We start from the raw sequence: 26476 nt of genomic DNA on the forward strand, positions 1-26476 counted from the left end.
AAAAAGATTGCCAGTATCTATGCAGAAATGCTCAAACTACATGTAATTCATCAGCATCATAGATTAAAAAAAATTACTCCTATAGACAAATTCTTCACAAAGAACCACATACACGTGCTGACTGTAATTTGATCATTAATTTACAGAAGAATCTGAAGTTTAAGTGTGCTAGAAACCTACACAATGTCTCAAATGCTAGCTGTTGCTTTCTAGCTTTCAGTTATCTGAAAATGTACAAAATATTGTATCATTAGACAGCTCTTTATAGGCAATCCACCTGAAGATGCTCGTGAGAGTTCTTCTAGAAACAAAAATGGCAGTAATTGACACTCAAAAAAAAAAAGGCAGCAAAGCTCAGTAGATTCAGCCTTTATTTTTTCCAGAGTGTGCCAGGATCTGACCAGATCTGCTGTGTCTCCATTTCCACAGGTTGCCCACACATTTTAGGGGGGAGAAGATGGGCAAAACAAGTCTGCAAGTCTGCTGTTGATTTTATAGGCATAAAAGTTGTTAGGTAGTTCAGAAATATAGAAATCCCTAACAGAATTTGGCATACCAAATATCTTTGGAGGGGAAAAATCCTGATTTACATTGCCATTTTTAGGCTGACTTAATGAAGAGAAAAATTGAAAAATTTCTTCAAAAATATCATATTATGAAGTATAGAAGAAACATTCCCCAACAGGAAGCCTGGGCAAAATAATTTTAGTAAATACATCTTGGCTCCACTGAAAAATGTAAAATCTGTTTTCCTCCAAAAGCCTTGCCATGCCACCTCAGAAATGCTTCATCCTTCACTGATGCACAGCCATCTCTGACTAGAAAGGCAGTTTACTTAACAATAGGTAAAAACACCTCCTTCCTTTTAAAAGTAAAGAGGAAGGACAGTACACCGAGTAAGTTAGCTTATACTAAATATATTAATGTTGCAGAAACCACAAAGTGTGTGTCCTAAACGCTTCTAACAAAGAGTATGACAGAGACAATAATCATGTAAAATACACAGAAGTCCTAAAAATAGGCATATAACACTCACATGTGTATGTGCAAGGGCAGGCTTAGAGAACAGGTCTGGAAATAGAACATTAATTATCATACCTTGAACAGAAATAGCAGTGTGAAGTATAATCATCCTAAAATAACATATCCTGGGGGGTGGGGGGAGGGACAGAACTGCTCGATAAAAATGAGTATATCTTGCAAAGCACAGAGTATTTCCAGTGTTAACTCCAGTATGAATTCCTTACAAAAATGCCATCAACAATCCTGCTATAGTAACTCTCTGGAGTTAAAGGATGTGGCAGCTCAGATTTTGCAGAGACAAATCTCTTGAGGGGAAGGGGGAGCAGGGGACGTTGAAAAAAAAGCAAGAAGCAGTATTTCTGTGCAGTTTCTAATATGCTGAAGTGATTCCATGCTGACATAATGGACTTGCCCTCTTAGTCCTTTTCAATTTGATTAGGACAGCAAGGTCTGCTTTTACATGGTGTTTCGAAATAATCACAGCTAGAGTTCATTTGATGCACCTTGCATGCCAGATTGTCAAAAGCACTAAAAGTTTAATTGACAATAAAGATAATATCATTGCCTTACATTTATATGGGCCCTTTCACACAGAAGGATCCCAGAGGCACAGTTGACTTCCAGGTACCACCGGACTGGAAATGTGATTGCTGTTTGCTGCCATAGAGCAAAAGAGCTACAACAGAGCACACAAAATGAAATCACCACCCATAAGTTCAGAATTCTCCTCTATTCACTCTCCCCATCCAGACAGCCTTGTTCCTAGTTAACAACCAGCTTGATTTAGACAAGCAAAAGTAAGATTTAACTCTGACCCCCTTTTAATCTCCGTTCATTCTCATTGATGACTGGAAGAGAATCCAGGTTTGAAAGACGCTCCAGCTCTGCCTCACTGTAATTTGATCACCCAGATGCTCTGAAGCACACATACTGAGATGAAGAAATCTTCATCCGAGTGACAACCTGGCCTGGGTTTCACATGACCTGGGTGAATTAAAGGCTGCCCCCAAGATCTCACCATTGTGGTGTCTGGAGAGGACAGCAGAGCCACAGCACCTCAATTCCCTCCCAACTCAACCCATCCTTGTGTAGTGGAGAGCTGCAGCTGAACTCCACTGATTATCAAAAATTTGAAAAAGCTTCTCAAAAGTACAGAACCTCTCCACATACCAAAAAAAAGTGCAAAATCATCTGAACACGATCAATGCATCTTCAGGCTGATAGAAGAGTAATGACTGCCTCATCTCTCATGACTGAAATGATCACTGCTTCAAACAGACAGGAGCAGGGGCAAACCTTCCCTTCCTTGTTTTTCAGGACAAACTGAAAATGGAGACAGTATCAAGGTATTCTGAATGTTTCTAACTAGTGCCTGACAGTAGGCTGCTATTCAGAAAGTCAAAGTGCAGGCACAGCCTGATGACCAGCTACTCTCCTACACCCCAGTAAGGTCAAGATTCTGCTCAAGGCATGAAGAAAGAAATAGCCTCAACAACAGTGATGCACAACTCTCTCCAGTGATGAATAGTAAGCAGACATCTGTGCCCATCCTCCTAGACTTCCCTACAGCATTTAGCATTGTGGATCAGAGAGATGGCAAGGATCCAAAGAACTGTACTGAAGTCATTTAAGTCCTTTTTGAAGGCACACACAAAGTAAGGATGCAAAAGGCAATCTCAGCAGTGCAAACCTCTCCTCAGAGGACCAACAAAGACACAGCCTCTCCATTTGTATTCACAACAATATAGACTCAAGCAACAACACACAAATGGCATCGAAGCCAAAGTGGTGCTTATCTCGTGTAAGCATAAAGACATCCCAACCCCAATTTTGTAATATTTAGCTGAAATCAAAACTAGAGACTGAATCCAAACCCAGGCTTAGGCAAAGATGAAACACTGAAGAAAATGCAAACGTCAGCCCTACAACCGAGGGCAAATTTCAGCCACAGGCATTGATGCTTGGCCACAACCACTCACAGTTTCTGCATTGCTCATGACTCCTTATTACCAGTGGGGACAGGTTTAAAGGGATGTTTCTAGTTCTTTTAGTCTCATCACTTAGCAACATAGTGTATTTTCTATAAATCACTAAAGCCAGTCTAATTTCAGACAGGGTAGGAAACCTTCCAGGAAGGGTACCGGAAAAGTCAGCACCTATTAAATTAGGCATCAAACAATTTAATTTTAACTCTCAGTTTCCTGATTTGGAGAAGTAGTTATCTTGGCCTTTGTCATTAAGAATAGAGGGCAAGGGGCATACACACCTTTTTTCCCCACATTTGGAGAACAGTGTAACAAAATACATAAGAATATTCTTATATATTTTTAAAATGTTCATTAAGATTGACAGATTTCACCCCACATCTCTAGCTGCCAAGTCACCTTATTTTACCAAAGGATACAAAAAAGGAAAAACTAATCTTTCACCTGCAGTTAAAATACCAAATTGTGTATTTCAGATGAAGGAAAAAATGCCAAATTTGTTGGCCTTACTTTAAGCTCTTAATGTAAAGGCTACCACAGAAACTAAAGTAAGTTATCTTTTTTTAAAAACTAAAACATTGTACAAACCAGACCCATTTCATTCACAGAATCAGCTTCCACACAGATAAAAATTTCCTGCAGACATGATACTGTTCTCACCTTCATTTTCTATGATTATAAAATCTGTTTCAATTAAGTTATGGGGATGCTAAACATAAACCCAGATATTGACTCCATTTTTAGTGGACACACACTCAACTTTAGATCTACATCTTTCTTGCTGGCATTAAAATACATCTTCATCTTTCATTTTCTACTTAGGTATTTGTCAAAGTACTTGTTACCTCCACGTAAATCCACAACTCAAAACTTCCTTATTAAGATAAAAGCAATGTATGAATGTGTTTGCTGGTTTACGCTCACAAGGGCAGATGTTTTTGGCAACAGAAGTACTTTTATAGAAAGTGGTACACATTACATTTGGAGGAGAGGGAAGCTGTCAGTATATTCAGATTAATATCACTGTAGGCAAATGCCAAGCAATTAATTCATTGCATCATACACACAACTGGGATCTAAAATAAATTCATTAACTCAACAGGAAAACCTCACTAGTACCCTGGACAATTTAATGAATATGTCACTGCTCTCATATCCCTACACTGGAAAAAACCCCAAAATAAAAATATTAAGCTGCATTAAAAAATTGAAATACAAAGGGAATCATTAAATATGCTGAGTGATGTGGCATGCAACCAAAACTAAGCCTTCTCCTGTAATACTAAAGTTAAGCTGTTTATAGTGGAAGTAATAGTGTCGCAGAAATGGGCAATTAAAATTATTATTAAAATAAATACCCTTCAGGTTTTGAATGCCATGTGGCTGTCTTATCTGGTACAATCAAGTGGGGATTCTTATTTACTGATCTACCGGACTATTAATCATTACAAGCTGATTCACTTCTCCACTGACCCATAAACTTGACACAAGACTCCCAAAAAGCAAATAAGAAGTTAAATGGAAGTTTAGACTATACATCTAACAGATGATTGCAAATTTCCATCCAGATCTGAATTTCCGAGCTCATACCTGTCTTTCTGCAAACCAAGATACAGAATGTGAATCCCATACTTACTCTCATTTAGAACATCTATAAAGAACAAAGTAAATGAAATATCTCTTGGGATCTTCAGCAAAAAATGTTGAAAGGCTCAGCTTCAGCTTAGAAGTCTGTTATCGCATGTGCTGCGTTATATATAAACACTGAATGCTTTGGCAAATTCATTTTCCTGCAATTATGTATGAATTATGTATGAACTGCTTTAACCCCCTCTCCCCTCTTGCTAAGGGCAGCCAACACGGCGCTCTCAGACTGATCAGTCACTGAGCTCATCCCTGGGTTTAAGTCATACTCGCAGCTGAATTTGTCACATCACTGCACACGAGCACCTCCACGGGTTTTTGTTTTCAGAGAGCAAAACGCCTGATAGTAAAATTTTCAGCAACAATGACTAATATTACCTCCTTTGGTATTAATCCTTTTCATAAAGCTTCTCTGATCTATTACAAATGTAAACCCTCATTAAGATTCATATATATATATATATATATATATTTATTTATTTTTTTTCTTTCTGTGTATATTACCACAAGGGAAACTCTAAGTCATTTCTCTCTCACTGATCCTTTAAGAGCCTGTGGCCATTGCTGATCTGTATTAATTGCTACTGAGAATTCAAAATCTGCATCTTCAAAACAGGCCAGAATAGCTCTCTTCATCATTATGTCAACTGCAGTAACATTTTACCATAGAAACCCTGAGCACGATGAAGCTGGAGCCTTCTGTGAGTTCAGAGTACAAAATTATTTCTGGTGAATTACAGTTACAAAACAATCTAGGGCTCTTTCCTTAAGACAGTAATTTCAATAAGCACTTCACTCTTTTCAGTTTCTTCTAAGCATATCTGAATCCACCACACTTTGTCAATCTAGAATATAAAAACTTTTCTTTGCATTGTTAAGTCATTAGGCTTACAATTTCCTCTTCTCTGAAACAGCCTCTCCAGTAAAGATCATCAAAATTCCCCAAACCTGCACATTCATAAACAGATACACAACAGGCATACTCAAGTACTAGCTCACTGGGATTAAACAAAAGAAGAACAAACATACAAGAATGACAGAAATAAAAGAATCTCCAAAATCTCTTATACATTTAACATTCAGACAAGCACAAAAAGCTAGCTTTCAGGGTTCAAATGGGAATACACTTAAGTGCATGTTGCAGATTTTAATAGAAACTGGATTGCCAAAGAAGCTTATCAAATATAAGAGGCCAAAGCAGGAAATGCTTGATTACATTCTTTTACATTTACTATTAGTTTTTAAGCCATGAGATACACAGTAGAGAGCAGAATCTACAGTAAGGTGTGGTTAAAAAAAATATGCACCCCTAAAGCTGCATAATTAGAACATTTAACCAATAATTCAAAAGAATTTTCTGCTCAAGTTAAAAAGGAAGATGAAAAATTAGGATACACAGCTATGAAAAGTTCAAAAGTAAGGTCAATGGCAAGGTTTAGAAGCTGTTCTTAGCTGAACATCAAACCTTGCTTAGCCTCTCAAGTCCATATTTTCCAAAGAAAAACAAAATCCTAAAATCTTCCCCTTCTTACTACACCAGTAAATAAAGACATATGCCAGCTACAGGTGCACAGTGCAAGCATCTGCAGCGATTTGAAGACGACGGTGCACATCAATAATGTATTTAAGACACAGGCCAGAGAGAAATCAATGGCTTAGATGCAATTCTGAGAGCAGATTGCAACAGCCATGCTCATCTTTGAGTTACAGAGGGGTCTCACATAAAGCATATAAATGTGGTATCTCAGTGTTGAGGGCTCATGGTAAAATAAAAAAAAAATAAATAAAAAATTATAGGTTGTATGTGGTACAATGATTCCGAGAAGGTAGCTTGGTAGGTGGCATCTGTATCTTCTCAACATTTTATGGACACATCGTATTCCAAAAGAAGAAAACCTAAGCAATTTTACTGTTATTTTGTAGTCATTGTCAAGTTTGCAGGGGGAAAAAAAAAATCAGTCTGAACCCATTTATCATTATTTTAAAATAAAGTCAAGGAGCTCTCTAAAACTCTTCAGTCATAAGTCATCTGTGTCCTACAGAGAATTCAGGTGGCAAAAAGCAAAGAAAACAAATAAACAAACAAATAAACAACCTTTTTTGGAGATCTGAAAGACCCTGGAAATAACACTGTATATCAACAAAAGAAAACTTCAGGGATGTTACTGTAAAAAAAACCAACAAAACCAAACTCTAACAACGTTTTATTCACTGAAAACAAAGTCCTCTTTAAAAGCGCTGTGTATTTCACATAGCTTCTTCTAGAAATGTACATGGCATTTTCAAGTTTTTTCTCTACTCTTCATTCCCAGGATTCCAATCCTGGTTAGTGTGGGATAGTTCCACTTCAGCTACTTTGATCTCTTTCAGAAGCAGGTCCAGTCTCACCCCTGGTCACTCAGTACTGCTCACTTAAGAGCATCAACTCACACCCAGCAGCCTCCACTCTTAACCACAAAGTACAAATTAGCCACGAAGTACTAATTAGCCACCATGACTGAGTGTGCTCTAGCCCTTCATTCACTTTCTTTATTCTCCTGGCGTGGCATAAGCCACTCACATTTGGATATAAAATAATATTGCAATGTGAGCTGCTGCAGCAGTCCATACACACAACACCGAGGGCCCGTCACCCTTCAGGGTGTTTCCATCGAGTGTCTCCACACTGAGGGTGCTGCTTTCTCAAGCCCACTCAGACATACATATCCTGAAAAGAGTTTTGATTTGCTCCACCTTCATGTGAATTTCCACATTTCTTTAGCTGTCATGTTTCTCTTGGTTTGTACCAGCAATCTGAAATTTCTATGACTGTACAAAGCTAGTATGCACTTTAGACTTCTCCCTAAAATGTCACCACTCCCCTCCCAAAAGCTAAGCCTAATTAGAAAACTGATTTAAAAGTCAATGTAGTAGTATTGAGCTATTAAGTAGCCTTTAACCATATTTTTTCAGAGAGAAAATAGAAAAAGACTGTGGAAGTCAGTTGCTGAAAAGTCATGTGGTATTTGGTTCTCTCACAAATCTGCCTCTCCTCCTTTCTCTAAAGATGTGTTCTTAAAATAATGCACACCTTTTGTCACACATAACATGAAATTTGATGCCTCTCTATGCCAAACCCAGTAATGCATTCAGGCTGACACATGCATATCTGTTGTAGAAATCTTGAGACTTTTCCATCAGAAGAACCCCAGAGGTGTTCCAGCCCCTGGCGCTGGGGTATCACATCCCCTGGATCACACCAGCCTCCAATCTGTTTTTACTGACAATTTCCCTTCTGCCCAGGTTAGCTGTCTGTGCTGCTAAATGAGATCACTAGCTCAGCTGCTTTCTTACAGCTTTAGTACTGTTTGCATGGCAATGAGATTGCAAAGATAAAAATACGGATCTAATTTCCAATCTCCTTTTGGTAAGGCCATAATACTGTATGTATTACAGACTAACAACCCTCCTAATGCTGTGCTAAACTGAAAACCAAACAAAAACCCTTCCACTCAAAATCCACAGCTTGACCTCTTCCAAAAATAATGTCAGAATTATGGTCTGTACAAGGCTACAAAAGGAAATTTTACATGATCAAGCCAAAGAAAGGGAATCAGGTCATCTGTTCCCAGCACCAGGACAGTCCTGTGTGGGCTTGGAAAAGCTCTTCCATATTTCCATCAACTAAACAAAATATTTTTCATATTTCTGCAGTCAGGCTGCATCACTTTATCCACCATTTACAGTTTCTGGATGCTGGAATTGTAAGATGCATAGAGGTGCCCATTAAAGAAACCCAGAAAGTGGGGTTTGGAAAGGGCAGGTGCAATCCAACACAAAGCTCAGCCAGTCACTTGCTCTTGTGAAAGTTCACATAAGATATTTTGGGGATATTTAAACTGCACTAAGAACTCTGTAAATATGCTAAGCTACCTCCAAATCTTAAGAGTAAATATTGTCCCCATATAAATTGTAAATACTGTCAATTTATTTGTTTACTGACATCTTGAGTTTAATATAACAAATCACCTTGACCCCCTGTCACCAATTACAATGGTAATAATTATACAATTAATATTTCTCTTACTCCCTTTTCAGAAAAGAATTGTGGCTAAAATTCTACAACAGAGAACAAGTCTTCAAGTGACTTTTAACACAAAATATCGACAAATAGTTCCCCTTGCCTTTCTGGTAATTCACTAATATTACAGAAGTGAAGAGTTTGGATCAACTTTCCAGTTTTCTCTTTAGCTGGCTGTACAAATCTTACAAACAGAAAACTCCAACCCTGTTGTCTCTGGCAGAAATGGAGGCAGTTCTGTTAGCATCATCGTCCTTTTGGAGTTTGACTTCTGCTACAGCTCCCAAAATGGGAGCTCTCCCTGCACTTTAGAAGGCTGATATCCACACTCAAGTGCATTGTGACAATGGAGGGAAGGGTGTTAGCTGGGCAGACAAGAAAGACTTAATTGAATAAAACACAGAGAAAATACATGTCTCATACAATGAAGTAATTTTTCTTAATGTTTTAAATAAATGCTGCTTTTCATTTCTCCCAAACCACATTTATAGTATAATTATATGATTGCTGGGGGTTTTATACAGCTGAATTATAGGGTGTCTCTTCCACATTTAGTTTGTGAAAGAGTCTCTCTGCTTCCCTTCATATCTCTCTAACCACCGACAAGGATACTCTCAAGGCATTCTATAATTCAATTACAGCTATCCTCTGAGAAACATATAATTTTATAGAAAGATTTAGGCCATCATGTATCCCTTTCTTCTCTGTTATGAAAGCATTTGTCTAAAGTCTGGTATTAAATTTAAAAAGGTCTGAAACAATCTTAACCCAATGGTTTTCAAGAGTGCCATTTGACAGTTGTCAGGCTGGCACAACCCCTGAGCTCCCATTTAAACTCAAGTGCTATATGGGCTAAGGACCTGCTGCACACAAAACGCCACACAGGGAGGGTGTGATGGGTTGTGTGTGTAAACACATACATGATGCATGTCCCCACCTCGGTTTCTATGCAGCTAAATTGGGTATAAATAGACACAAACATTCAACGCAGTTCAACTGTAACACCACGTTCTTAGCTGCTGTACTGGATGTCATACGCTAATTAGAACACAAAACACAAATGTCTGAGCTAATTAATAAACAGTAGTAGAGTATCAAAAATGCCTCCCCATCACACAGATCTTTCCCGGCACCAGAAATACTGATTTGTAACAAATTAGATATAGGTTTGTAACATATCTGGTTCGTACAAACCAGAAATATTGGTTTGTAACAATCAAAAAGCCTTTCATGTTTCTTTTCCTAAAGGAGCGATATCATGCTGATTACAGTGAAAAACAGAAGAAATACTGAATGGATAATTCCCTCTCAGTTCAATTTCTCACACTCTTCACAGTAAAGGAAAGCTTAACTAGTACAAGTAACTACCTCAAACAAGCTACAGATGGCCTGAATTTGTATTCTAACAGAACAGCCATAATTTTGCCAATAGCAGCTCTATGATTCCTGCACAACTCAACTGAAGATGTAGATGGAAAATGGGTTTAGATTTGCACTCTTGAACAAAGTTAATTTCCATTATTTATACTCAGTTAATTCTATCACTCAGATGAAATTCAGTTTCTTGCAGCTTCTATTTTAAATCCACTATAGGGACTTCAAAAATTAATTAATTTAAATAAAGTTTATTTTACTGTTTAAAAATTTTAATCTAGTCCTATTTTTTCTACAAGTCAATATTTATTACACAACATCTATTTCCTATTATCCTGCATTGAACAAAATATTATAATAGTAACACAATTTAGAACTTGATTTTCAGCTTGCTTAAATATAGTCACATGGAACACTGAGTAAATGGTAAAGAAAAATAATGCAAGCATCTCATAAATGGAGACAATTATGAGAGGAAGAAAAAATAGTAAGAAATCTGCTCACCGTTCTGAAATGCTTTGAAAGCAGTGAGTTTAATCTCCTGACCAGAGACAGAGAAGTTTGCTTACCCTGGTGTAAGTAGGGCTTTCCAGTGTCAGACTGCTCGTGCTAGGGATTGGAATTGTTTTTACAAGGTTACCAGCAATAGCTTCTCCAAATGCCTGAGCTCAAACAGAAACAAGCTTTGTTCATCAGGAACTTTACTATCTTGAGGCATTTACTCATGTCTAAAAAACCACAGATGTGGAAACAACAATGCTTGTTGTAGCTAACTTGAACGCAACAATGAACCTAGCGCCAAATTCCAAACCCAGGGAAATAACACTGAATCTTCCTAACAATCTTGGTCAAGTATTTTCTGGTCTAGGAGTCTGAAGTTATTGTAACCATGACGCTGGAAAGCAAGAATTTTCACTGTTAATACATACTATTTTGTTTATACATAACAAAAAATCCCTTTGTGTATTTAAGTCATCACTTGTGATTTTTCACATGTCACCTGAAATGGATTCTGAAAGCATCCCTGGAGCACACAACTCCAGCTGTACCATGTAAGGAAAACAGACCCTGTATGTTTTCAACTTTACTTGAATTTATTGTAGTGTTTTTGAAATTTGCAGCCTCAAAGCTATCTCTGACTCATCTCTTTCTTCAGCAAAATCAAAACAAGCCATCAGAATAATTCAACTGCACCATGGCAGTTATTTTCTATTTCCTAGGTTTTCAAGCATGACTGGATGGCAGCCAGTGCCCAGTGCTGATTTTTGTAAGGATAACCACAAGCTACCTAGGGAAGGGAAGAAAGTTGCCGGTTGACATATCACATTTCATCTATCATAATTTGTCAGCTAAACCCAAGAAGGGTTTCTAAAAAGCGAATCTCAACGGCACTTCAAGAATTTTGTTTTTTCAGATAATGCTCACAGTTGACAAAAACTTTAAAACTCATTCAGGTTCTTTGTGAAATTAAGCAGATATCCTGAGTTATTTCACAATTATTTTTATATGCAGAGGTTTTCTGGAACAAGCAGTTCTAAAATGGTGATACAGATGACACTGCAGTAACACTAAATTGACACTGAAAAATAGAGCTGAATTTAATTACCTTCATTTTGCAAAGCAGACTGAAGCACCATAATTTTTACCACACAATCTGATTGTTGATACAGAACGATCTAAACATTAAGTATATTTTAAAAAAGAAGTTATTTGTGTAAATTCAACAATTACAGCATCCAAGGTAACTAAAAATTGGTGACCTAAATCAAACTAATTGCAACAGAAATGCACATGAAATCCACAATTCTAACAAAGATAACTGAAACCTATGCCAAACAAGAAAACAAATATCTGCAAATTCTAGTTTAAATGGACCAAGAGATACCTCATGAGTGTCACATAAGTAAAACTCATGTAAATCATTGCAGAGAGTGTCTGCAGTGCCCAGCTACTGATGCACTAATGATTGTCAAAAAGGGATCAGAGGCTTCTGGTGAGGAAAAAGTCAATATTATACTTAATATTCTACATATATACCTACAGACGAAGACAGTTGGCAATATTTTATATTCTACTTAAAATGGATAGCTGCTGTTCATAAGAAATTTCGGTGATATCAGTTTTGGTATCACTTTCTGCCAATTTTAAAACAATATGAAATGGTCCGTCATACAGTAATCTGAGCTGTAGTTTCAGCTACATAGAAATAAAGTTTACTCCTGTAATGAAGGCTGTCCTACTCAGTTTGACTGGAAATACAATTTCATTTGACTTCTTTCATTTAAGAAAAGCTGTGCAATACCCACCCCTCTACCTTGGGGCTTGAACAGCTTGTTCAGCTCTGCTCAGCCATTAACTGCCCATGTGACCTTGCACAAACCACTTCTCAATGTGTAAGGCTCAGATAATAGCACTCTTCTACATCATAAAAGTATTTGGTGGATAAGGATGTTAAGGAGTGCAAATTGCAGGGAAGGCACAATTGTAACTTTGTTGAGAGAGAAAGATTAGTATCCATTTATTCCACAGCCCATTGTCAAATTCAGGTGTGGCAGAAGCGGGCAGAAGATTGGTGAGAATCACTGATTTTCTTGGATATTCAGGTGCCTTATAGCCATAGTAACTAGTTTAATTTCATTAAGATATTGTACTGATTCCTTTGTAGAAATCACACTCTTGGTGCCTTGAAGCCTGACAAAACCAAGCAGTAAACAGGGAGGCAGACTATTCCAGCTGGGTCTTGGCTTTCCCCTCTCTCAATTTATCAACCTTAGCAAGTGCCTTTATTGGTCTCACTGTTTCTGGGACTCATTTGTTTACTCCAGATTCAACATCCCTGTACACATAACTGGAACTGCCTCCAGAAAAACCAACACAAAACAACCCCCAGATTTTGCCCAGAATCAAGAGGCAGTAGCACTAACACAGGAACAATGATTTATCTTTGCAACTGATCAGAGCTTGGCAAACAGCAAACATGTCAGGCCTAAATAATTCCCATGTGATATTGGACAATTCAAAAAAATCCCAGCCAAACAAACAAAAAACCCTAAACCAAAGAAACTAGAGCTCCTGGTCTACCACCCAATAACAGAAGATAAGTAGTAGTATCCTAGACTTTTCTGAGAAAGGGAAGTATCTCTGCATTCAGGGAGATGGGGCTTGTTTTCAGTTTGTGATGACAACAGGCACCAGAGGATTCTGTCATTAATCTGCCTCCAGCTGTGGTGCTGGAGAGCACTTGACACGTACAACTGAACTTAGCATTTAATTTCCTTTCACCTACATGGCAGGGTCAAGGGAGTGCTGGGCTTTTTCCCTGCATTTCAGTCCTCCAGCTCTGTGCCTCAGTGCAGCTAATTGGGAATTCTAGTGGGTGACCACTTACTCAGCACCTTACAGAGCCACCAGACTCACCTCTCTGAATATAAATGCAGTGAGTTTCATGACAGAATTCTTCCTTAAAGACAAAAATGTATTTGAGAATGATGTAGAAGATGTCAAAATCATGACTCAGATTTGCTACTGGCCCCCACGACATGGAGAAAGGTTAGCTTGGATATTGTTGGCAAGCTGCCTGAACTTCACTGTTAAGTGTAAGGACTCAACCTCTTGCCATTGCCTGAAAGAACCACATGCTAAGACAGGGAACCAAGTGGATGGAGGGAAGAGATTAGTACAATGAGGGAAAAAAAAAAGGATAAATAATTACACTGCAGGCCTTTAAAGACAAAAAGATTGCTGGAAAGAAAATACCACATCAGATTTGTTTCTAATAACAAAGTGAGATTCTGCCAGGAAGCCCTGAAGAGGAAAACTACTAAATCTTCTTGACACTGATCCTTGGAACACACAGTGGAATAATACATTTTAATACAGTGTTGGATTTTAACAAACAGCAAAGGCCTTATTAAAATGTTAAGTAAAGAAACAAAAAATTATCAAGATTTTAGAGTCTCTGAATTCCTCATAACTGTAAAAATAAAGGGGAAATGAAATACATTTACCCTACTACATTTTTATTGTTTTATCAGAAAGTGTCCTGATAGTTGATGAATAATCAATAAAGAAGCATAAACATGCTTAGATTACTGTTGTGACAATTTATATCTAGAGGTAAGCTAAACAAAACAGGAATCCTCTCCTTACTATGCATAACATGTCTTCAAAAGATTAAAATGATAGCTTTGTTTTTATACAAATTCAAATATTTTTCCAAGGGAAAATCTCTTACATGTTAAAAATCTTCTATGAATATCATTATTTGGCATCTTTGCAGCAGGACAAAAAAAGAGAAGAAGTATATGGTATTTCTTCTAAAATTCCTCTTACTAAGTTTTCCTACAGCTTCAGGTGGAGTCAAAACCTAAGGAAAAGTTACGACTTTTTATCTACAGCTGGCACTTTGTTAACACAGAATTCTGAATGGCAAGGATGTTACTGGCTGTTGTGCCAAGTCCTGTTCACAAACCTTCAGCTTTCCAGTGACTCAAAAGAACAAAATAGCTCATTTTAAATGTGTAATATCTGCAAATAGATATAGAATATTGTCCCATAAAATTAATTATTAGCTTACCTTGATGAGGCTGAAAGATGCGGCATAGGTTATTAATAAACTGAATCAAAACCACTTAGCAAATAATTACCCAATCACAAAATCTGAATTGAGTTTTACTCAAAGGTAACTAGAAATCTCAGTAGTATTGTGTATGGTTTGCACAGCTACATAGATTTTTATTATGGTGCCAGTATAAAAATGAGAAAAAAATTGCAATTCACCTTTTGATAAGTAGGTGGTCTTTGAACAAGACTACAAAGTAATCTTCAAATAAAACAAACAACAAGGAAGCATGCCTGAAAACAGTAGATCAATTGCTTTCATTAAACACATACCAGTATTCTTTCAAAGATTCATTTGTTTTAGACAATTAGCTGATGATAAAAGAATTTTCCAGATCTTTTAAGGAGTACATAAAAGACTAAAACCCTCAAAGTTCAGTAAACATCCCTGTTGTCCCCCCCAGTAGCCCACATCTGGTTGAAAGTTGTGGCAAGCCCTGCTGTGTCTGGTCTGTGGCAATGCTGGCACACTCCACTCTAATAAAAGGAAAACTTTCTACACCTGACAAACCTCCTGAACCCTTTTCCATTACCCCAGGGTTTGATCAGGTCAGCCTGTGATAGTTAAGTGAATCTAGGTGGAGATATTTGAGAAAATTGTGACTTCTTTTCACACAACAGTTAGAGCAAATAAACGCAAAACTGTCCAGGTTAGAATCCAGAGGCAAAACATAAGATGAAAATGTAGACCTTAATCAGACTAGGATGTAGATAAAGCTGTGAAGACACTGCTTTTACCATTCTATCAAGTATTGGTGAAAGTCCAATACAAAGCTGCATTTACAGAAAAGCATAACTCCAGCTTAAATGTAAAGGTGTAAAGGGAAGAACTGGGTAGAAATTTGGTTGCAAACACAATCTTGGCTTTTCAATTACTTTGGAAATGCTCTGTTGTTTAATAAGCAAACTAAGATGTATTACCCCTTAACAGCAGCAACAGGCTGGCTGAAGACTCGCTGGGGGATTGACTTTTCATTAATTTATTTCACTTATTAACATATAAATACCATTGGCCTTGTAACCTTTCCTTCAACCTTTTTTGACTCTTCAGACATATCCAGCTGAGATGCAGACCCCTATTACAGGATTCCTTGAAGTTAAAACCATAGCCTTCACCAACAGGGTTGTCTTTGAGCCCATTTTTATCCTTGGTCTGCATTTACTTCCCCTTTTAAGTTTTTAAACAAATGTTGACATTCTCAGACTGCACAGCAGTCAGAAGATGACTAATTCCTAATCTTGTGTTCATAGGCAACTGCCTCAGTAAGGGGAAGGGCGCCAGGCTGAGATATATCCTTATCAACAAATGCTGCTTCCCACCATCATTTTCACACCTATCTCAATACATATATATTCCTAAGACAAGGAAAATACTTAAGATCCTTCTTCCCAAATAACAGCTATGTCACATTTTTCAATGCATTGTTTTGATTAAAGTACACAGTTACAAAAGCACAAGCAATTCAGCGCACTCAGTATGTGTAACATTTTTTGACTGCTAAGGCCATATGAAAAAGACAACAAGGCCTTTCAGCTCTAGCCCAGCAGCTCAAATTTAACTCAAGTGTCTGGTATGAGCTAAAGGATAAAAAAGCAATGAGACTGGGGTCTAGATGATCTTTCATTCACAGCACTGATGTTTAACCAGTATACAGCAAAGTCAAGACACTGAATTGTTTTATCCAAATTCTTAACTTTCAGTGAACAAACAGAGTCTAATTTGAAGCATAGGCATCAATGGAACACAGAAGAGTGCTAATCTGATTCTAATGAAGAGAATCTCTAAGGTTAACTGCCTGGGCAGAGGGCTGTACACAGCACTAAGTGACAGGTGAACGGAGCAAACAGGACCCAGCTCCTCTGTGAGCCAGCCCTGGGACAGAGTGGCCAAAGCCACAGGAATTCAAGCACTGCTACAGAGCAGCAGCTGTCAGCCTCCTTACATCTGCACTGTGATTAGGACAGAGGATTTAGATATTTGGATTTAGATATTTATGGATTTTGATATTTGCAAGAAATACTCCAACACAAATGACTACTGGTGATATATTTAGTATTTATTATTTTTAAGGAAACTCACTGCATTTAACTGAAATTAACTGCACTTAAATTTTATGGAATAAGAAAGAATCCTACAGCTAAATAATCGTGTAGCCACAGGATGTTGGTTTATAAACTAATGGAAACACCCACCTCAGACATTAAGCCATCTTGTCACTAATAAAAAATACAACATCCTACAGAAAACTTGTCAAAAATTTATAGACCAACTCCCAGAAAAATGTTTAGCATATAAATCAAGTAATAATTGGAAAAAAAAAAGGAAATAGTTAAAACTCAATGAAAACAATATAAAACAGTTTTGTTCTTAAGGGGCCTTGTGGGGGTCCAACACACAAAGTAGGCGTAACTTAAACAGTAGGCAAGATTCCCCACAGCCTACTCAGCCAAATTCTGACATTCCCAGGATCCAACAACTTCCCAGGCAATGCATTCCCAGGTCCACACCAAACTCCATCGCTAAGAATTCACTGTCCTGTTCCCCTAACCAGCATCTCCCTGTACTCCCTCCTGCCTGTGGCCTCTTGTCCCTGTGCACCCCCGAGAGCAGCCTGGCTCCTGCGGCTCCACATCCATGGATGTGCAGGAGGCTCAAGAGCAGGTGAAGGATGAACTCAGCCCTTCCATCTGTCCTTCCCTACAAGGTCACTCTTCCCTGCCCCCATTCAGCCCACTGCAGCACTTAGGAGTGAGGAAGATCTTGTGTGGGAGAGTTTCAAAGCCATTTGGTATTGACTTCACGTTGCTCCCACTACTACGCTAACATCAAATGCTTATGCAAATTTCAACCTATCACCCTGCTAGCTGAAAACACTATTAATAATTAAACTGACCAAAAATACTTTTTTTTTTTCCCTTATTTCCCGTAATGGAGGTACCATCTGTGGCCTATTAACCCTTAGTTTGTAAGCAAAAATTATGAAGTTTTTCCCGTTCTGCGATTCCTGGCAGGCTGAGTATTTATAGCCCACCTGAATGATTTTCTTTCAGTTTTTACTGGGAGTGAAAGAAGTAAAGTATTTTTATTTGTCCTTAATGCACTATGTTTGGTATGTACTGAGACATTACCCTTTTTCTGAGAAAAAGGATCAAAATCATGAGCATATCACAGCATTCTTACACCAAACAGATTTTTGCCTAAGAGAAGTTACACACAAGGCGTATATTTGTAGGTTTATATATAACTACAAGTAATTCCACATACATTTCATGGATGAGATACCTGCTTTCTCCTCCCAGATGATACCATCAAACTATTAATCTTTTGTAGAAAAGATTATTAACAAAAGAAATTAACAGCGTAATTCAAACTTATTCTTTAAAAGGTCTGACTAATCTTGTAGTCAAATCCTAACATCTTACCATGTCTCTCCAGAAGCAAAAGAAACCACACATAATGATGATTATTTTCAGTAACCAGAAGCACTGCCCTGGTATTAGAACTTTCCCAAACTGGCTGTGACCATCACTAGGAAGGGTCCTGGTGGACCCAAAGTGAATCCTGCAAGCCTATCCAGTCCAGAATTTTCTTCTGACTTCACCAGTGAAGCTTAGAGCTTACACTTAAAGCACTTTTTCTTTAGTCACTGCTAAAACATTTAGTTATTACAACATTTTAGCTGCATTTCAACACATACTTAAAAAAAATCTAGTGATTAAAGTTTAATTATTTTTAATGAAGCTATTGATTACTAATTTTAAGGTTAAGAAAAAAGTTAATATTTGAAAATAGCAAAATGGCATGGGAAAACCAGCAGAAAGCCCTAAAGAACTTATTTTAGCATGTCAAACAAACTGTGTATAGTACAAGAGAATGCCACATCACAAAAGCTCCTGTACATGCACTCTACAATAAAGAAAATAATTTTTACTTTTTTGCTGCAGTAAGATAAATATATACCCAGTAGTACAATCCAAATACCCTTCTCTCTTCCAAGCCCAAATTCAAATAGGAGTTGAAGATGTTGTGGAAAATACTGTCTTCATTTTGCATTTCCATTAATATTTTTGGGGAGGCAGAAGGGTGTTCAGCAGATTTCAACAAAATTGGTCCAAAAAATGCTAATCCACAGCTACAAATGCAGCAGTCCTTAAAGGCAGTATGCTTAATAACTGACATTGATTAGAAGCTCTAAATGTCCCTGCTGGGACTTAGACACGTGACAAAATGCTTCCCTGTGAAATCACACTGGCTGATGAAGCAGTCAGAACAAGATGATGTGTTCAAGCTGATGTTTCTTTGAATTTCAGCAGAGGAGGAGTTCCCATTCACATTTTATACCATTTCTAACTGAAATATATTCAAAGAACTTCTTTGCTCCATTTCTCACCATCAATTTGGCAAGTTGGATAGTAAACCCCACAGTACCATATGGTAGAAGACAGCTGAGAGATAAACGTGTTGTGTAATGTCAATCCTAATGAGTGATAGAAATAAAACTCAAAGAGCTAAATATCTGGCTTAAGCAGCAAAAACTCACAGTTAAGGATAAAAGCCTATTGTACAGCCAGTGCCAAATATTTCCAAACTGTAATATTGTAACGTACAGATGTGCAGTACCACTTTTGTTCCTCACAGCAGCTTGACTAAAAAATATGCATTCTTCCAAACTCTCAGTGAAGAGCTCAGCAATGCCATGAGCTATGCCTAATAGCTCAATGCTGCTGGAAGAGAAAGGGAACACATGCTTTTATCTTCCTCCATTTGAGTACAGAGATGAATGGAAGAGAGAAGTAGAACCTATTTTCACACTAATTCAGTAGAGCTTATTGCATATGTAAAAATGCAGCTTGAAAAAGCAGATAGCAGGAAACACTTAGCATTTGAGGAAATGCAGATTTTAAGAGGTCTCAAGCATTTTAGCTGTATTTTTCTTCAATATCAAATACACCACTGACAATCCCAGACACAGTTTCAGTTCTAGACATACAGCAAGCAAATCTGTTCTCCCTCCTACTCCTTCCACCCCTTTAAAAACATATTCCTATAGTTCAGTCTTTCCCACTAATATGATAAGAGACTCAGATATGGTTATGCCTTCAAAGTTCAGATTTTTACTTTTTTTTTTCTAGCCTCCTCCTTTTAGAATACACCTTAAAACTGCAGAAAATTATGTCCTCACCAAGAGTAGCTGTTATTGAAACCCATCTGTATAGGCCTAGAGTTATAAAAGCATGACACATTACTGGGCAGGAAGAAAAGTACAGAATATTCTACAGAAAATAATTTCTCTTGAAATATATAAGACAAGTATACATACAGAAACAAGTATTGAGGAACCCAAGCCTCCCGAACAATCGCCAAGCTTGTGGGGTGCATTACTTGCATTCCCCAAAGAAATCAATCCTGGCTTCTATGTGCACCTGCATTCAGTTGGCAACAATGACGAGAACTTGTTAAATCTATTTTCTTGTACCAAAAATCCTGTGTTCAACACACAAAATAAGAAAGACACTGAGATGCTGGAGCAGGCGTAGAGAAAGGCAGCAGAGCTGGGGAAGGGTCTGAAGCACAATTCTGATGAGGAGCAGCTGAGACTGTTTAGCCTGGAGAAAAAAAAGGCTCAGGAGCGACTTTATTGCTCTCTACAACTCCCTAAAAGGATATTGTAGCCAGGTGGGGGTTGGCCTCTTCTCACAAGCAACTAGCCATACAAGGAGGGAAATGGCCCCAAGCCATGCCAAGGGAGTTTCAGGTTGGGTATCAGGAAAAATTTCTTCACTGGAAGTGTGGTAAGGCACTAGAGCAGGCTCCCCAGTGAGGTGGCTGAGTCACCATCCCTGGAAGTGTTTGAAAAACAAGTGCACTTCATCATCTTGAAGTATCTTTTCAAACCTTAATGATTCTATCTACGATTGCCTCCTGCTGCCCTCTGCCCTGCTAACAGGCCCTACACTGCCCCAAACAGACTATTTTTACAGAAAGCTAAAACAAAAGGTCTTTGGCTTTTCTCCCTGAACTACAGACAGGTGTTTTATACAAGTTTTCACAACTAATAATACTTGTAATTTGGCACTGTTTCTTTTTAGAACAAAATCACAAAGTTAATGTTCAACAAATCCAGCTGCTCCACATTTTTGTCCTCTTGGCATATATGTAACCTATTACTGCATTGTTAGCCTTATAGTATTATTTCATTATTAAATATGCAAAGTGAAGACTAAGAATTCTTATCTGTTTCCCTTCCAATATTTGGTTGCACCTCTTGAATTTCAGGAAGACTCTATAGTGTGACTTCTCCCTACTCAAAATATTGCAGTTATACTGCAAATGTGCAGATCTATTTTGATTTGTATCAAAAGAAAAAGCAGCAAAGAAAGCAGCCAACAACACTGAGCTCACAAATGCAGAGGTGGTTACAGATCTAAGCTCTTTGGTACTCAGACCACTTCAATTTTAGTCTGTCAAGTACCAAAAAGTTTCCAACATGGCTTACTCTACAAAATTATTACTACACTTCTATTGGTTCTTAATTGAAATTGAAACACGGCAGACTTCAATTTCCATTTAATGTAGTAAGAGACATTCACTGAAAAGATATACTGAAAAAGATAATGCAAAGTAAAAGGCACATTTGCTCAGATACCCATTGCAGGCCTACAGAGGGATAATGTCAGGAACACACCTTGGACAGCAGAACAAACATCACATTCAGACACTCAGAAGTTGGATGCCAATTTTTATAAATGCTATTTCAATTACCCATGTTTTTGATTAGAGTGAATTTGTGTGTAGTATCAGAACAATTAGAGCTTAGTTTAAAACTATTAATACATAATGCTGTCATGTAAAATTGGAAATAACTTCAGAGGCTCCTGTGCCAATCACAAGAGTTTTAGGCTTGACTCATCTCTAAGCTCCAAACAACGTTATCAAACAAATTCTGAGTGAAGGGGCAAAAAGGAGAAGGTAAAGGAGTATAGGGAACAGCTTTTCCATATGTTCACTTGAAACACTTTAAGCTTAAAATGCTTCAAACAGCATTAACTTTTCCTTAGATCCATCACTTACCTCAAATGACTCCTAGTCTAGCAGACACTGCCCATATGCAAAATAGAAGTGATTTGAGTGAAACAATTTACAAATCAAGAATGAGGAAGGAGAGAACAGATGAATACAGCAAACAGATAGGAAAAGAAAAAGGGAAAAACTAACAATACAATCCTGGGTTAAAGGCAGTGTCAGAGCAGTCTGGAGCGACTGGTGTTAAACACTGCAGAGATTCTACAAATGCAGAGTTATACACAAGCACCTGAGGACAATGAACTTGGCAGATATAATGGATTACCTTTTTGTTGAGTAAATAGGACAAAGGTGATCCAAACACTTCACCAGACAGAGATAAAGCTCAGCACAGACTGATCTGTGCATGAATTTTGCTGTCTTCTAGGCTACAAACAAGGAAGTAGGCCACGGAAATTCAAGAAGAGGAAAGTTAACCAGTTTATATTTGATAAGGCAGAGAAAGTGAGTGGGGAGAGATGCTGAAGTGACAAGCCAGAAATCTAGTTTTTACAGAAGAATTTTCAGTGGTTATGTAAGGAATGTGTTTAGGGAAGACTAGAGGCAAATGGACACCACAGTCAAGAAGGACAGAACAAGATTAAGAGATTTAACTCTTCTGTCAGAGGAGTGATTTTATCTGAAAATGCAATTACCAAAAGCCCACTCACTTTGCCAGTTTGGGTCAATCAAAAGTCATAGAAATGGCCTGCTGCAGTGGTGAGCCTGAGCTATCGAACCCTGCCAGAGTCCTGCAGGCAGAAAGCAACTGCAGATAGAAACAAATCAAACCAAAGAAACAACGACTAAGCTCTTACTGTCAAGACTGTGCAAAGAGAAGTGGGCAAGACAACAGTGCTAGAAATATAGGGGCAACAGTCAAAATCCATCTGTAAAGTAAGAGGAGGAAAGATAAGCAAGAAAGAATTAGAGACAAGCAAATGATCCAGGAGACATTTGATTCAGGAAAGTCCAAGGAGGAAAGGATTTTAGGAACAGAACATGGTGTGAAATATTAAAAGCATGCAAAGGCTTTCAGAGGATAAAATGATTTTGTTCTGACCTTTTCTTTGGTATTATTTCCTAAGCAAAACAGAAGTCATTCAACAACCCACCCCAGCTGCTGTCATTGGACCCTAACAAGCTACAAGAATGCTTGGCAACCAAGACCTACCTTTAGCAACCCCATATGTCACAAAGTCACTGAGGTCTTCACAGCAAAATTTCCACCAGTAATTCCCTACTTCTAAGAAACTATTATTAGACTTCAGAAAAAGAAGCTCATTAATATTTTTAATTAGTATTTATGCTAAAGAACAAACATCCTTCTCATTTGAGCACCAACATGAAGAATCAGCAACTGACAGGATATAGAGGCTCCCAAACACAACAGAATGTGGGCTCCACTGGCCCTCTGCAAAAGGAGGAATTCAGCAGAAATTTCACACAGTAATGATAGTTATGTATTTTAACTTTTATACATTATTTTTACACAAGGAAAAATGAAATGAAGAACAACATTACTACTTAAAATCTGAGAAGTGGTATGTCTGTTTTAAGAATTCTCTTTAAGGCCATGGAACTCAAGTAATAAACATAACTTCACTGCTTGAGCAGAATTTTCTCAGATAACTACATGCAAGCAGATGAAGTTAAGTTTCTTTATATTTTTTCAGAAAATAAAAAAGCATAATTATGATTTTCTGAAATAGCATTATTTTTCATCTAAATACTCTCTTCTGGAAGAGGAATGCAAAGTACAGAATTCCTAATGCAATACTCACTTAAAGATGTAGTTGTCCATCCAGTATGTCAGAAATGACTTGACTTTTAAGGGCAAGAAGATGCTGAGCCTGATCCAAGTTTGTTAATTAATAGCCTCCCTAGATAAATTCTTTTTTACTGTTGTACTTGATTACTAAAATGCTCTGCTTCACGGCAACAGATGACTTCAATTCCCCCAAACCAAAAAGTCCATAACTCTCCATAGTACAACAATCTAAATTTAGTTAGATGCTTAAATATTAGTATTATTTTTAATTGAGTAATGAAACAGCCATGGATAGAAGAAAAATTCACTCTTCAAATTTCCTGGACACTTACAAGTTCAGAAAATTATTTCTACATTCCTGTTGTTTAGTGAATCACCACTAGGAATGTTAAAGAAAAAAAAACAAAAAAACAAAGGAAGCACCAAATCCTTGACAGCACATCTGAAAACCACTATGAGAAGAATCATGAATCACACCCTTCTGTCAAGATTGTCACTTAAACATTCTGTGTCATAAGAAAATCAAAACACAGTACACACTCTCAAGATTTCACTTCTGTCTCTCCAGTAGTGCCTTCCACTTTTAGGCTCCCCCCCAGAGCAGGGGACAGCCTTTCCAGCTGACCTGCAATTACTGCATCGTTTAAATAAAGTCCACAGTAACCATACACACGAAGGCTCCAAACACAAACACCACTTACTGCCTCCTATTTCTATGGCTTCATGACCTAAGGGCCACCAAAGTCAGCAGAAACCTTTTAATTGATTTGAAAATATGTCCTCTGACCCTGGTGTTGCACAGATCTGCACAGACAGATCCTTGCTTCAGTGATTCAACACAACTCTTCGTAGAATCTGGACTACTAAAATACAATGGCTGGTTCTTTGTAGCAGTTTTGGATTTTACACCATTCCAGTTATTGAAAATGCTGTGGAATTTCTTTATCAAACTACACTAACACCCATAAAAGGATAAACTGAAACTTCTGATAGCGTGTCAATGTGTGTATTGGAATCTTGGAGCAAAACAAATGGGTCTGTTGTCAAAAAAATGAACATTCTGAATAGGCCCTGTCCAGCCATTTATTAATGCTTTTACAGTAACATTTTCAATACATACTATTAAAATAACTATTTTAAATTTCATCCTAATTATGTTCATTTTCCTCCTCTGGAGTTCATTGTATCTCATGTTTAATACCTCACACATTGAAATATTTTCAAAACACTGAGGTTGGAAACTTTTGAGATTATTTCATTTTTCAGTGCACCCCTGCTTGTCACTGTATTCTGCTTTCTACAAAATCAAGCCAAAGAGAAGAGAATTCATCAACAGTTCTAATACATTCACTTTTGGAGGGTTTTTTTTTTAACTTAAAAATTTTAATCCATTCATAAGAGCCTGTTCTATTTTGAATTTAAAAGAAAGAATGTCAAACCTCAGGGAAACAGAATTCAATTAATATGTACGTGTCCACTGGTGCTGGGGGAGAAGCTGATCTACATGTGGAAACCACAACACAGAATTCTCCACTGGTTTACATAAGAAAAACAGCTTTCGTCTGCTGAAATGGTCAATATAAGAACACAAAACTTCTAATCTGAATTTTAATTAGAAATAGGTCAAGCAGATGCTCTTCCTCTCCCCTCCTATGCCCCTCAACTTTCATAGCACAAATCTCAAAAAAAGACGGTGTAAAGCAAATCTAAAAATAAAGCTATTCATATACTTTTGGCACTGCTATCAAGAAGATAGTTTTCTGTCAGTTTTGCAAAACACTCACATAAAAACAATAAAATTTGAGAAACCTTGATTAAAGCAGTCATTCAGAATTATCTGCTTGACTATTAAATAAAATAATAATTTGCATAGAATACTACCTGACTCTCCATATGTTGTTATTTGCTTCCCAGGAGCTCTTAGAAGGCAGAAGTGTGGAGATGTCCTAGATATAAAGGCTCCCCCATCAGACACACACACAGTAGTCTCACAGGCACCCAATTCCACTGCATTGCTACAAGTGGGACAGCAATGAGACACTTGATTTTCAAGACAAGCCCAAGTACTGCAAGAAGCAATCCCAGCTGAATAACATACTCCTACCTGCCTCAAACTGAGCTGAAAGTGAGCCTAATATTAAAGGTACCCTAGCACACTGAAGAAGAGTTGAGAAGTTGTATTTCTTGTAAGAAAAAAACCATGGCAGTAGCAGGAAGGAAAAGTGTCCAGTCCTGCAGTTATTTACATGAGCACCCTGAAATCTGTGAAATCACAGGAGGCAAAACCACAGGCTCCACCTCACAGCTATCAAACAATAAACTCTGTATATCAAAGACTAATTCTCTGTATTATTCACACTATGTATGTAAAGTTACTTACAACAGGTGCATTTAGGTTTTGACCTCAGAGGAATATCAGAACCCTTTATTCTACAAGGTTTACTACTTAGAACTGTATTTCAATTCAGAAGCCAGTAAAGTAGTTTAAGCCAATGAAAGCACCCAATTACTAGATAGCAACTTATCTATATATTAGACATCTGAATTGTTATTAGCTCTACACAGGTTGTTGCAACAGTATATGTCACAGCTGAGATAGCCACAACACACAGAGTGTCACCATACAATTTCAGAAGGCTTTAAGCATTCACCACACACAGTAACACCTTACCACATCAGAAGGCTTCAGGCACCTGCCCATACAGAGCAACACCAGGTCACCTCAGAAGGCTGCAAGCATCTGCCCTTCTTGTTCTTTAGCCCAGCCTTTTACACTCCTCATGTTCCTGCCCTGCCCCTGTGTGCCTCTGCTCCCTTTGGAGGTTGGTCAGTGCCCCTGGGCACTCCATGGCTCGTTGGTGTCAGTGCTGCTCACCTGCTGCTCACAGCTGTGCCACTGGGGATGGGGCTGGGCCAGCCCATCCCAATCACCACAA

At 37.8% G+C, this 26476-nt stretch overlaps 1 protein-coding gene across 9 annotated transcripts in view; it reads right to left on the minus strand.

Moving 5' to 3' along the window:
- TENM1 (teneurin transmembrane protein 1) overlaps positions 1 to 26476 on the minus strand; it is an 818347-nt gene that overhangs the window by 251440 nt on the left and 540431 nt on the right. Inside the window, exon 1 of one of the 9 annotated variants that reach the window (XM_064426815.1) lies at positions 1594 to 1699. The exons of the other annotated variants lie outside the window; for them this stretch is intronic. The gene's annotated coding sequence lies outside the window, so the exon portion shown is untranslated. Of the gene's footprint in view, positions 1 to 1593; positions 1700 to 26476 lie in introns of those variants that run through there. 9 annotated transcript variants of the gene reach the window in all.

Source organism: Passer domesticus, chromosome 7, assembly GCF_036417665.1.
Source record: "Passer domesticus isolate bPasDom1 chromosome 7, bPasDom1.hap1, whole genome shotgun sequence".
Lineage (NCBI taxonomy): Eukaryota > Metazoa > Chordata > Aves > Passeriformes > Passeridae > Passer > Passer domesticus.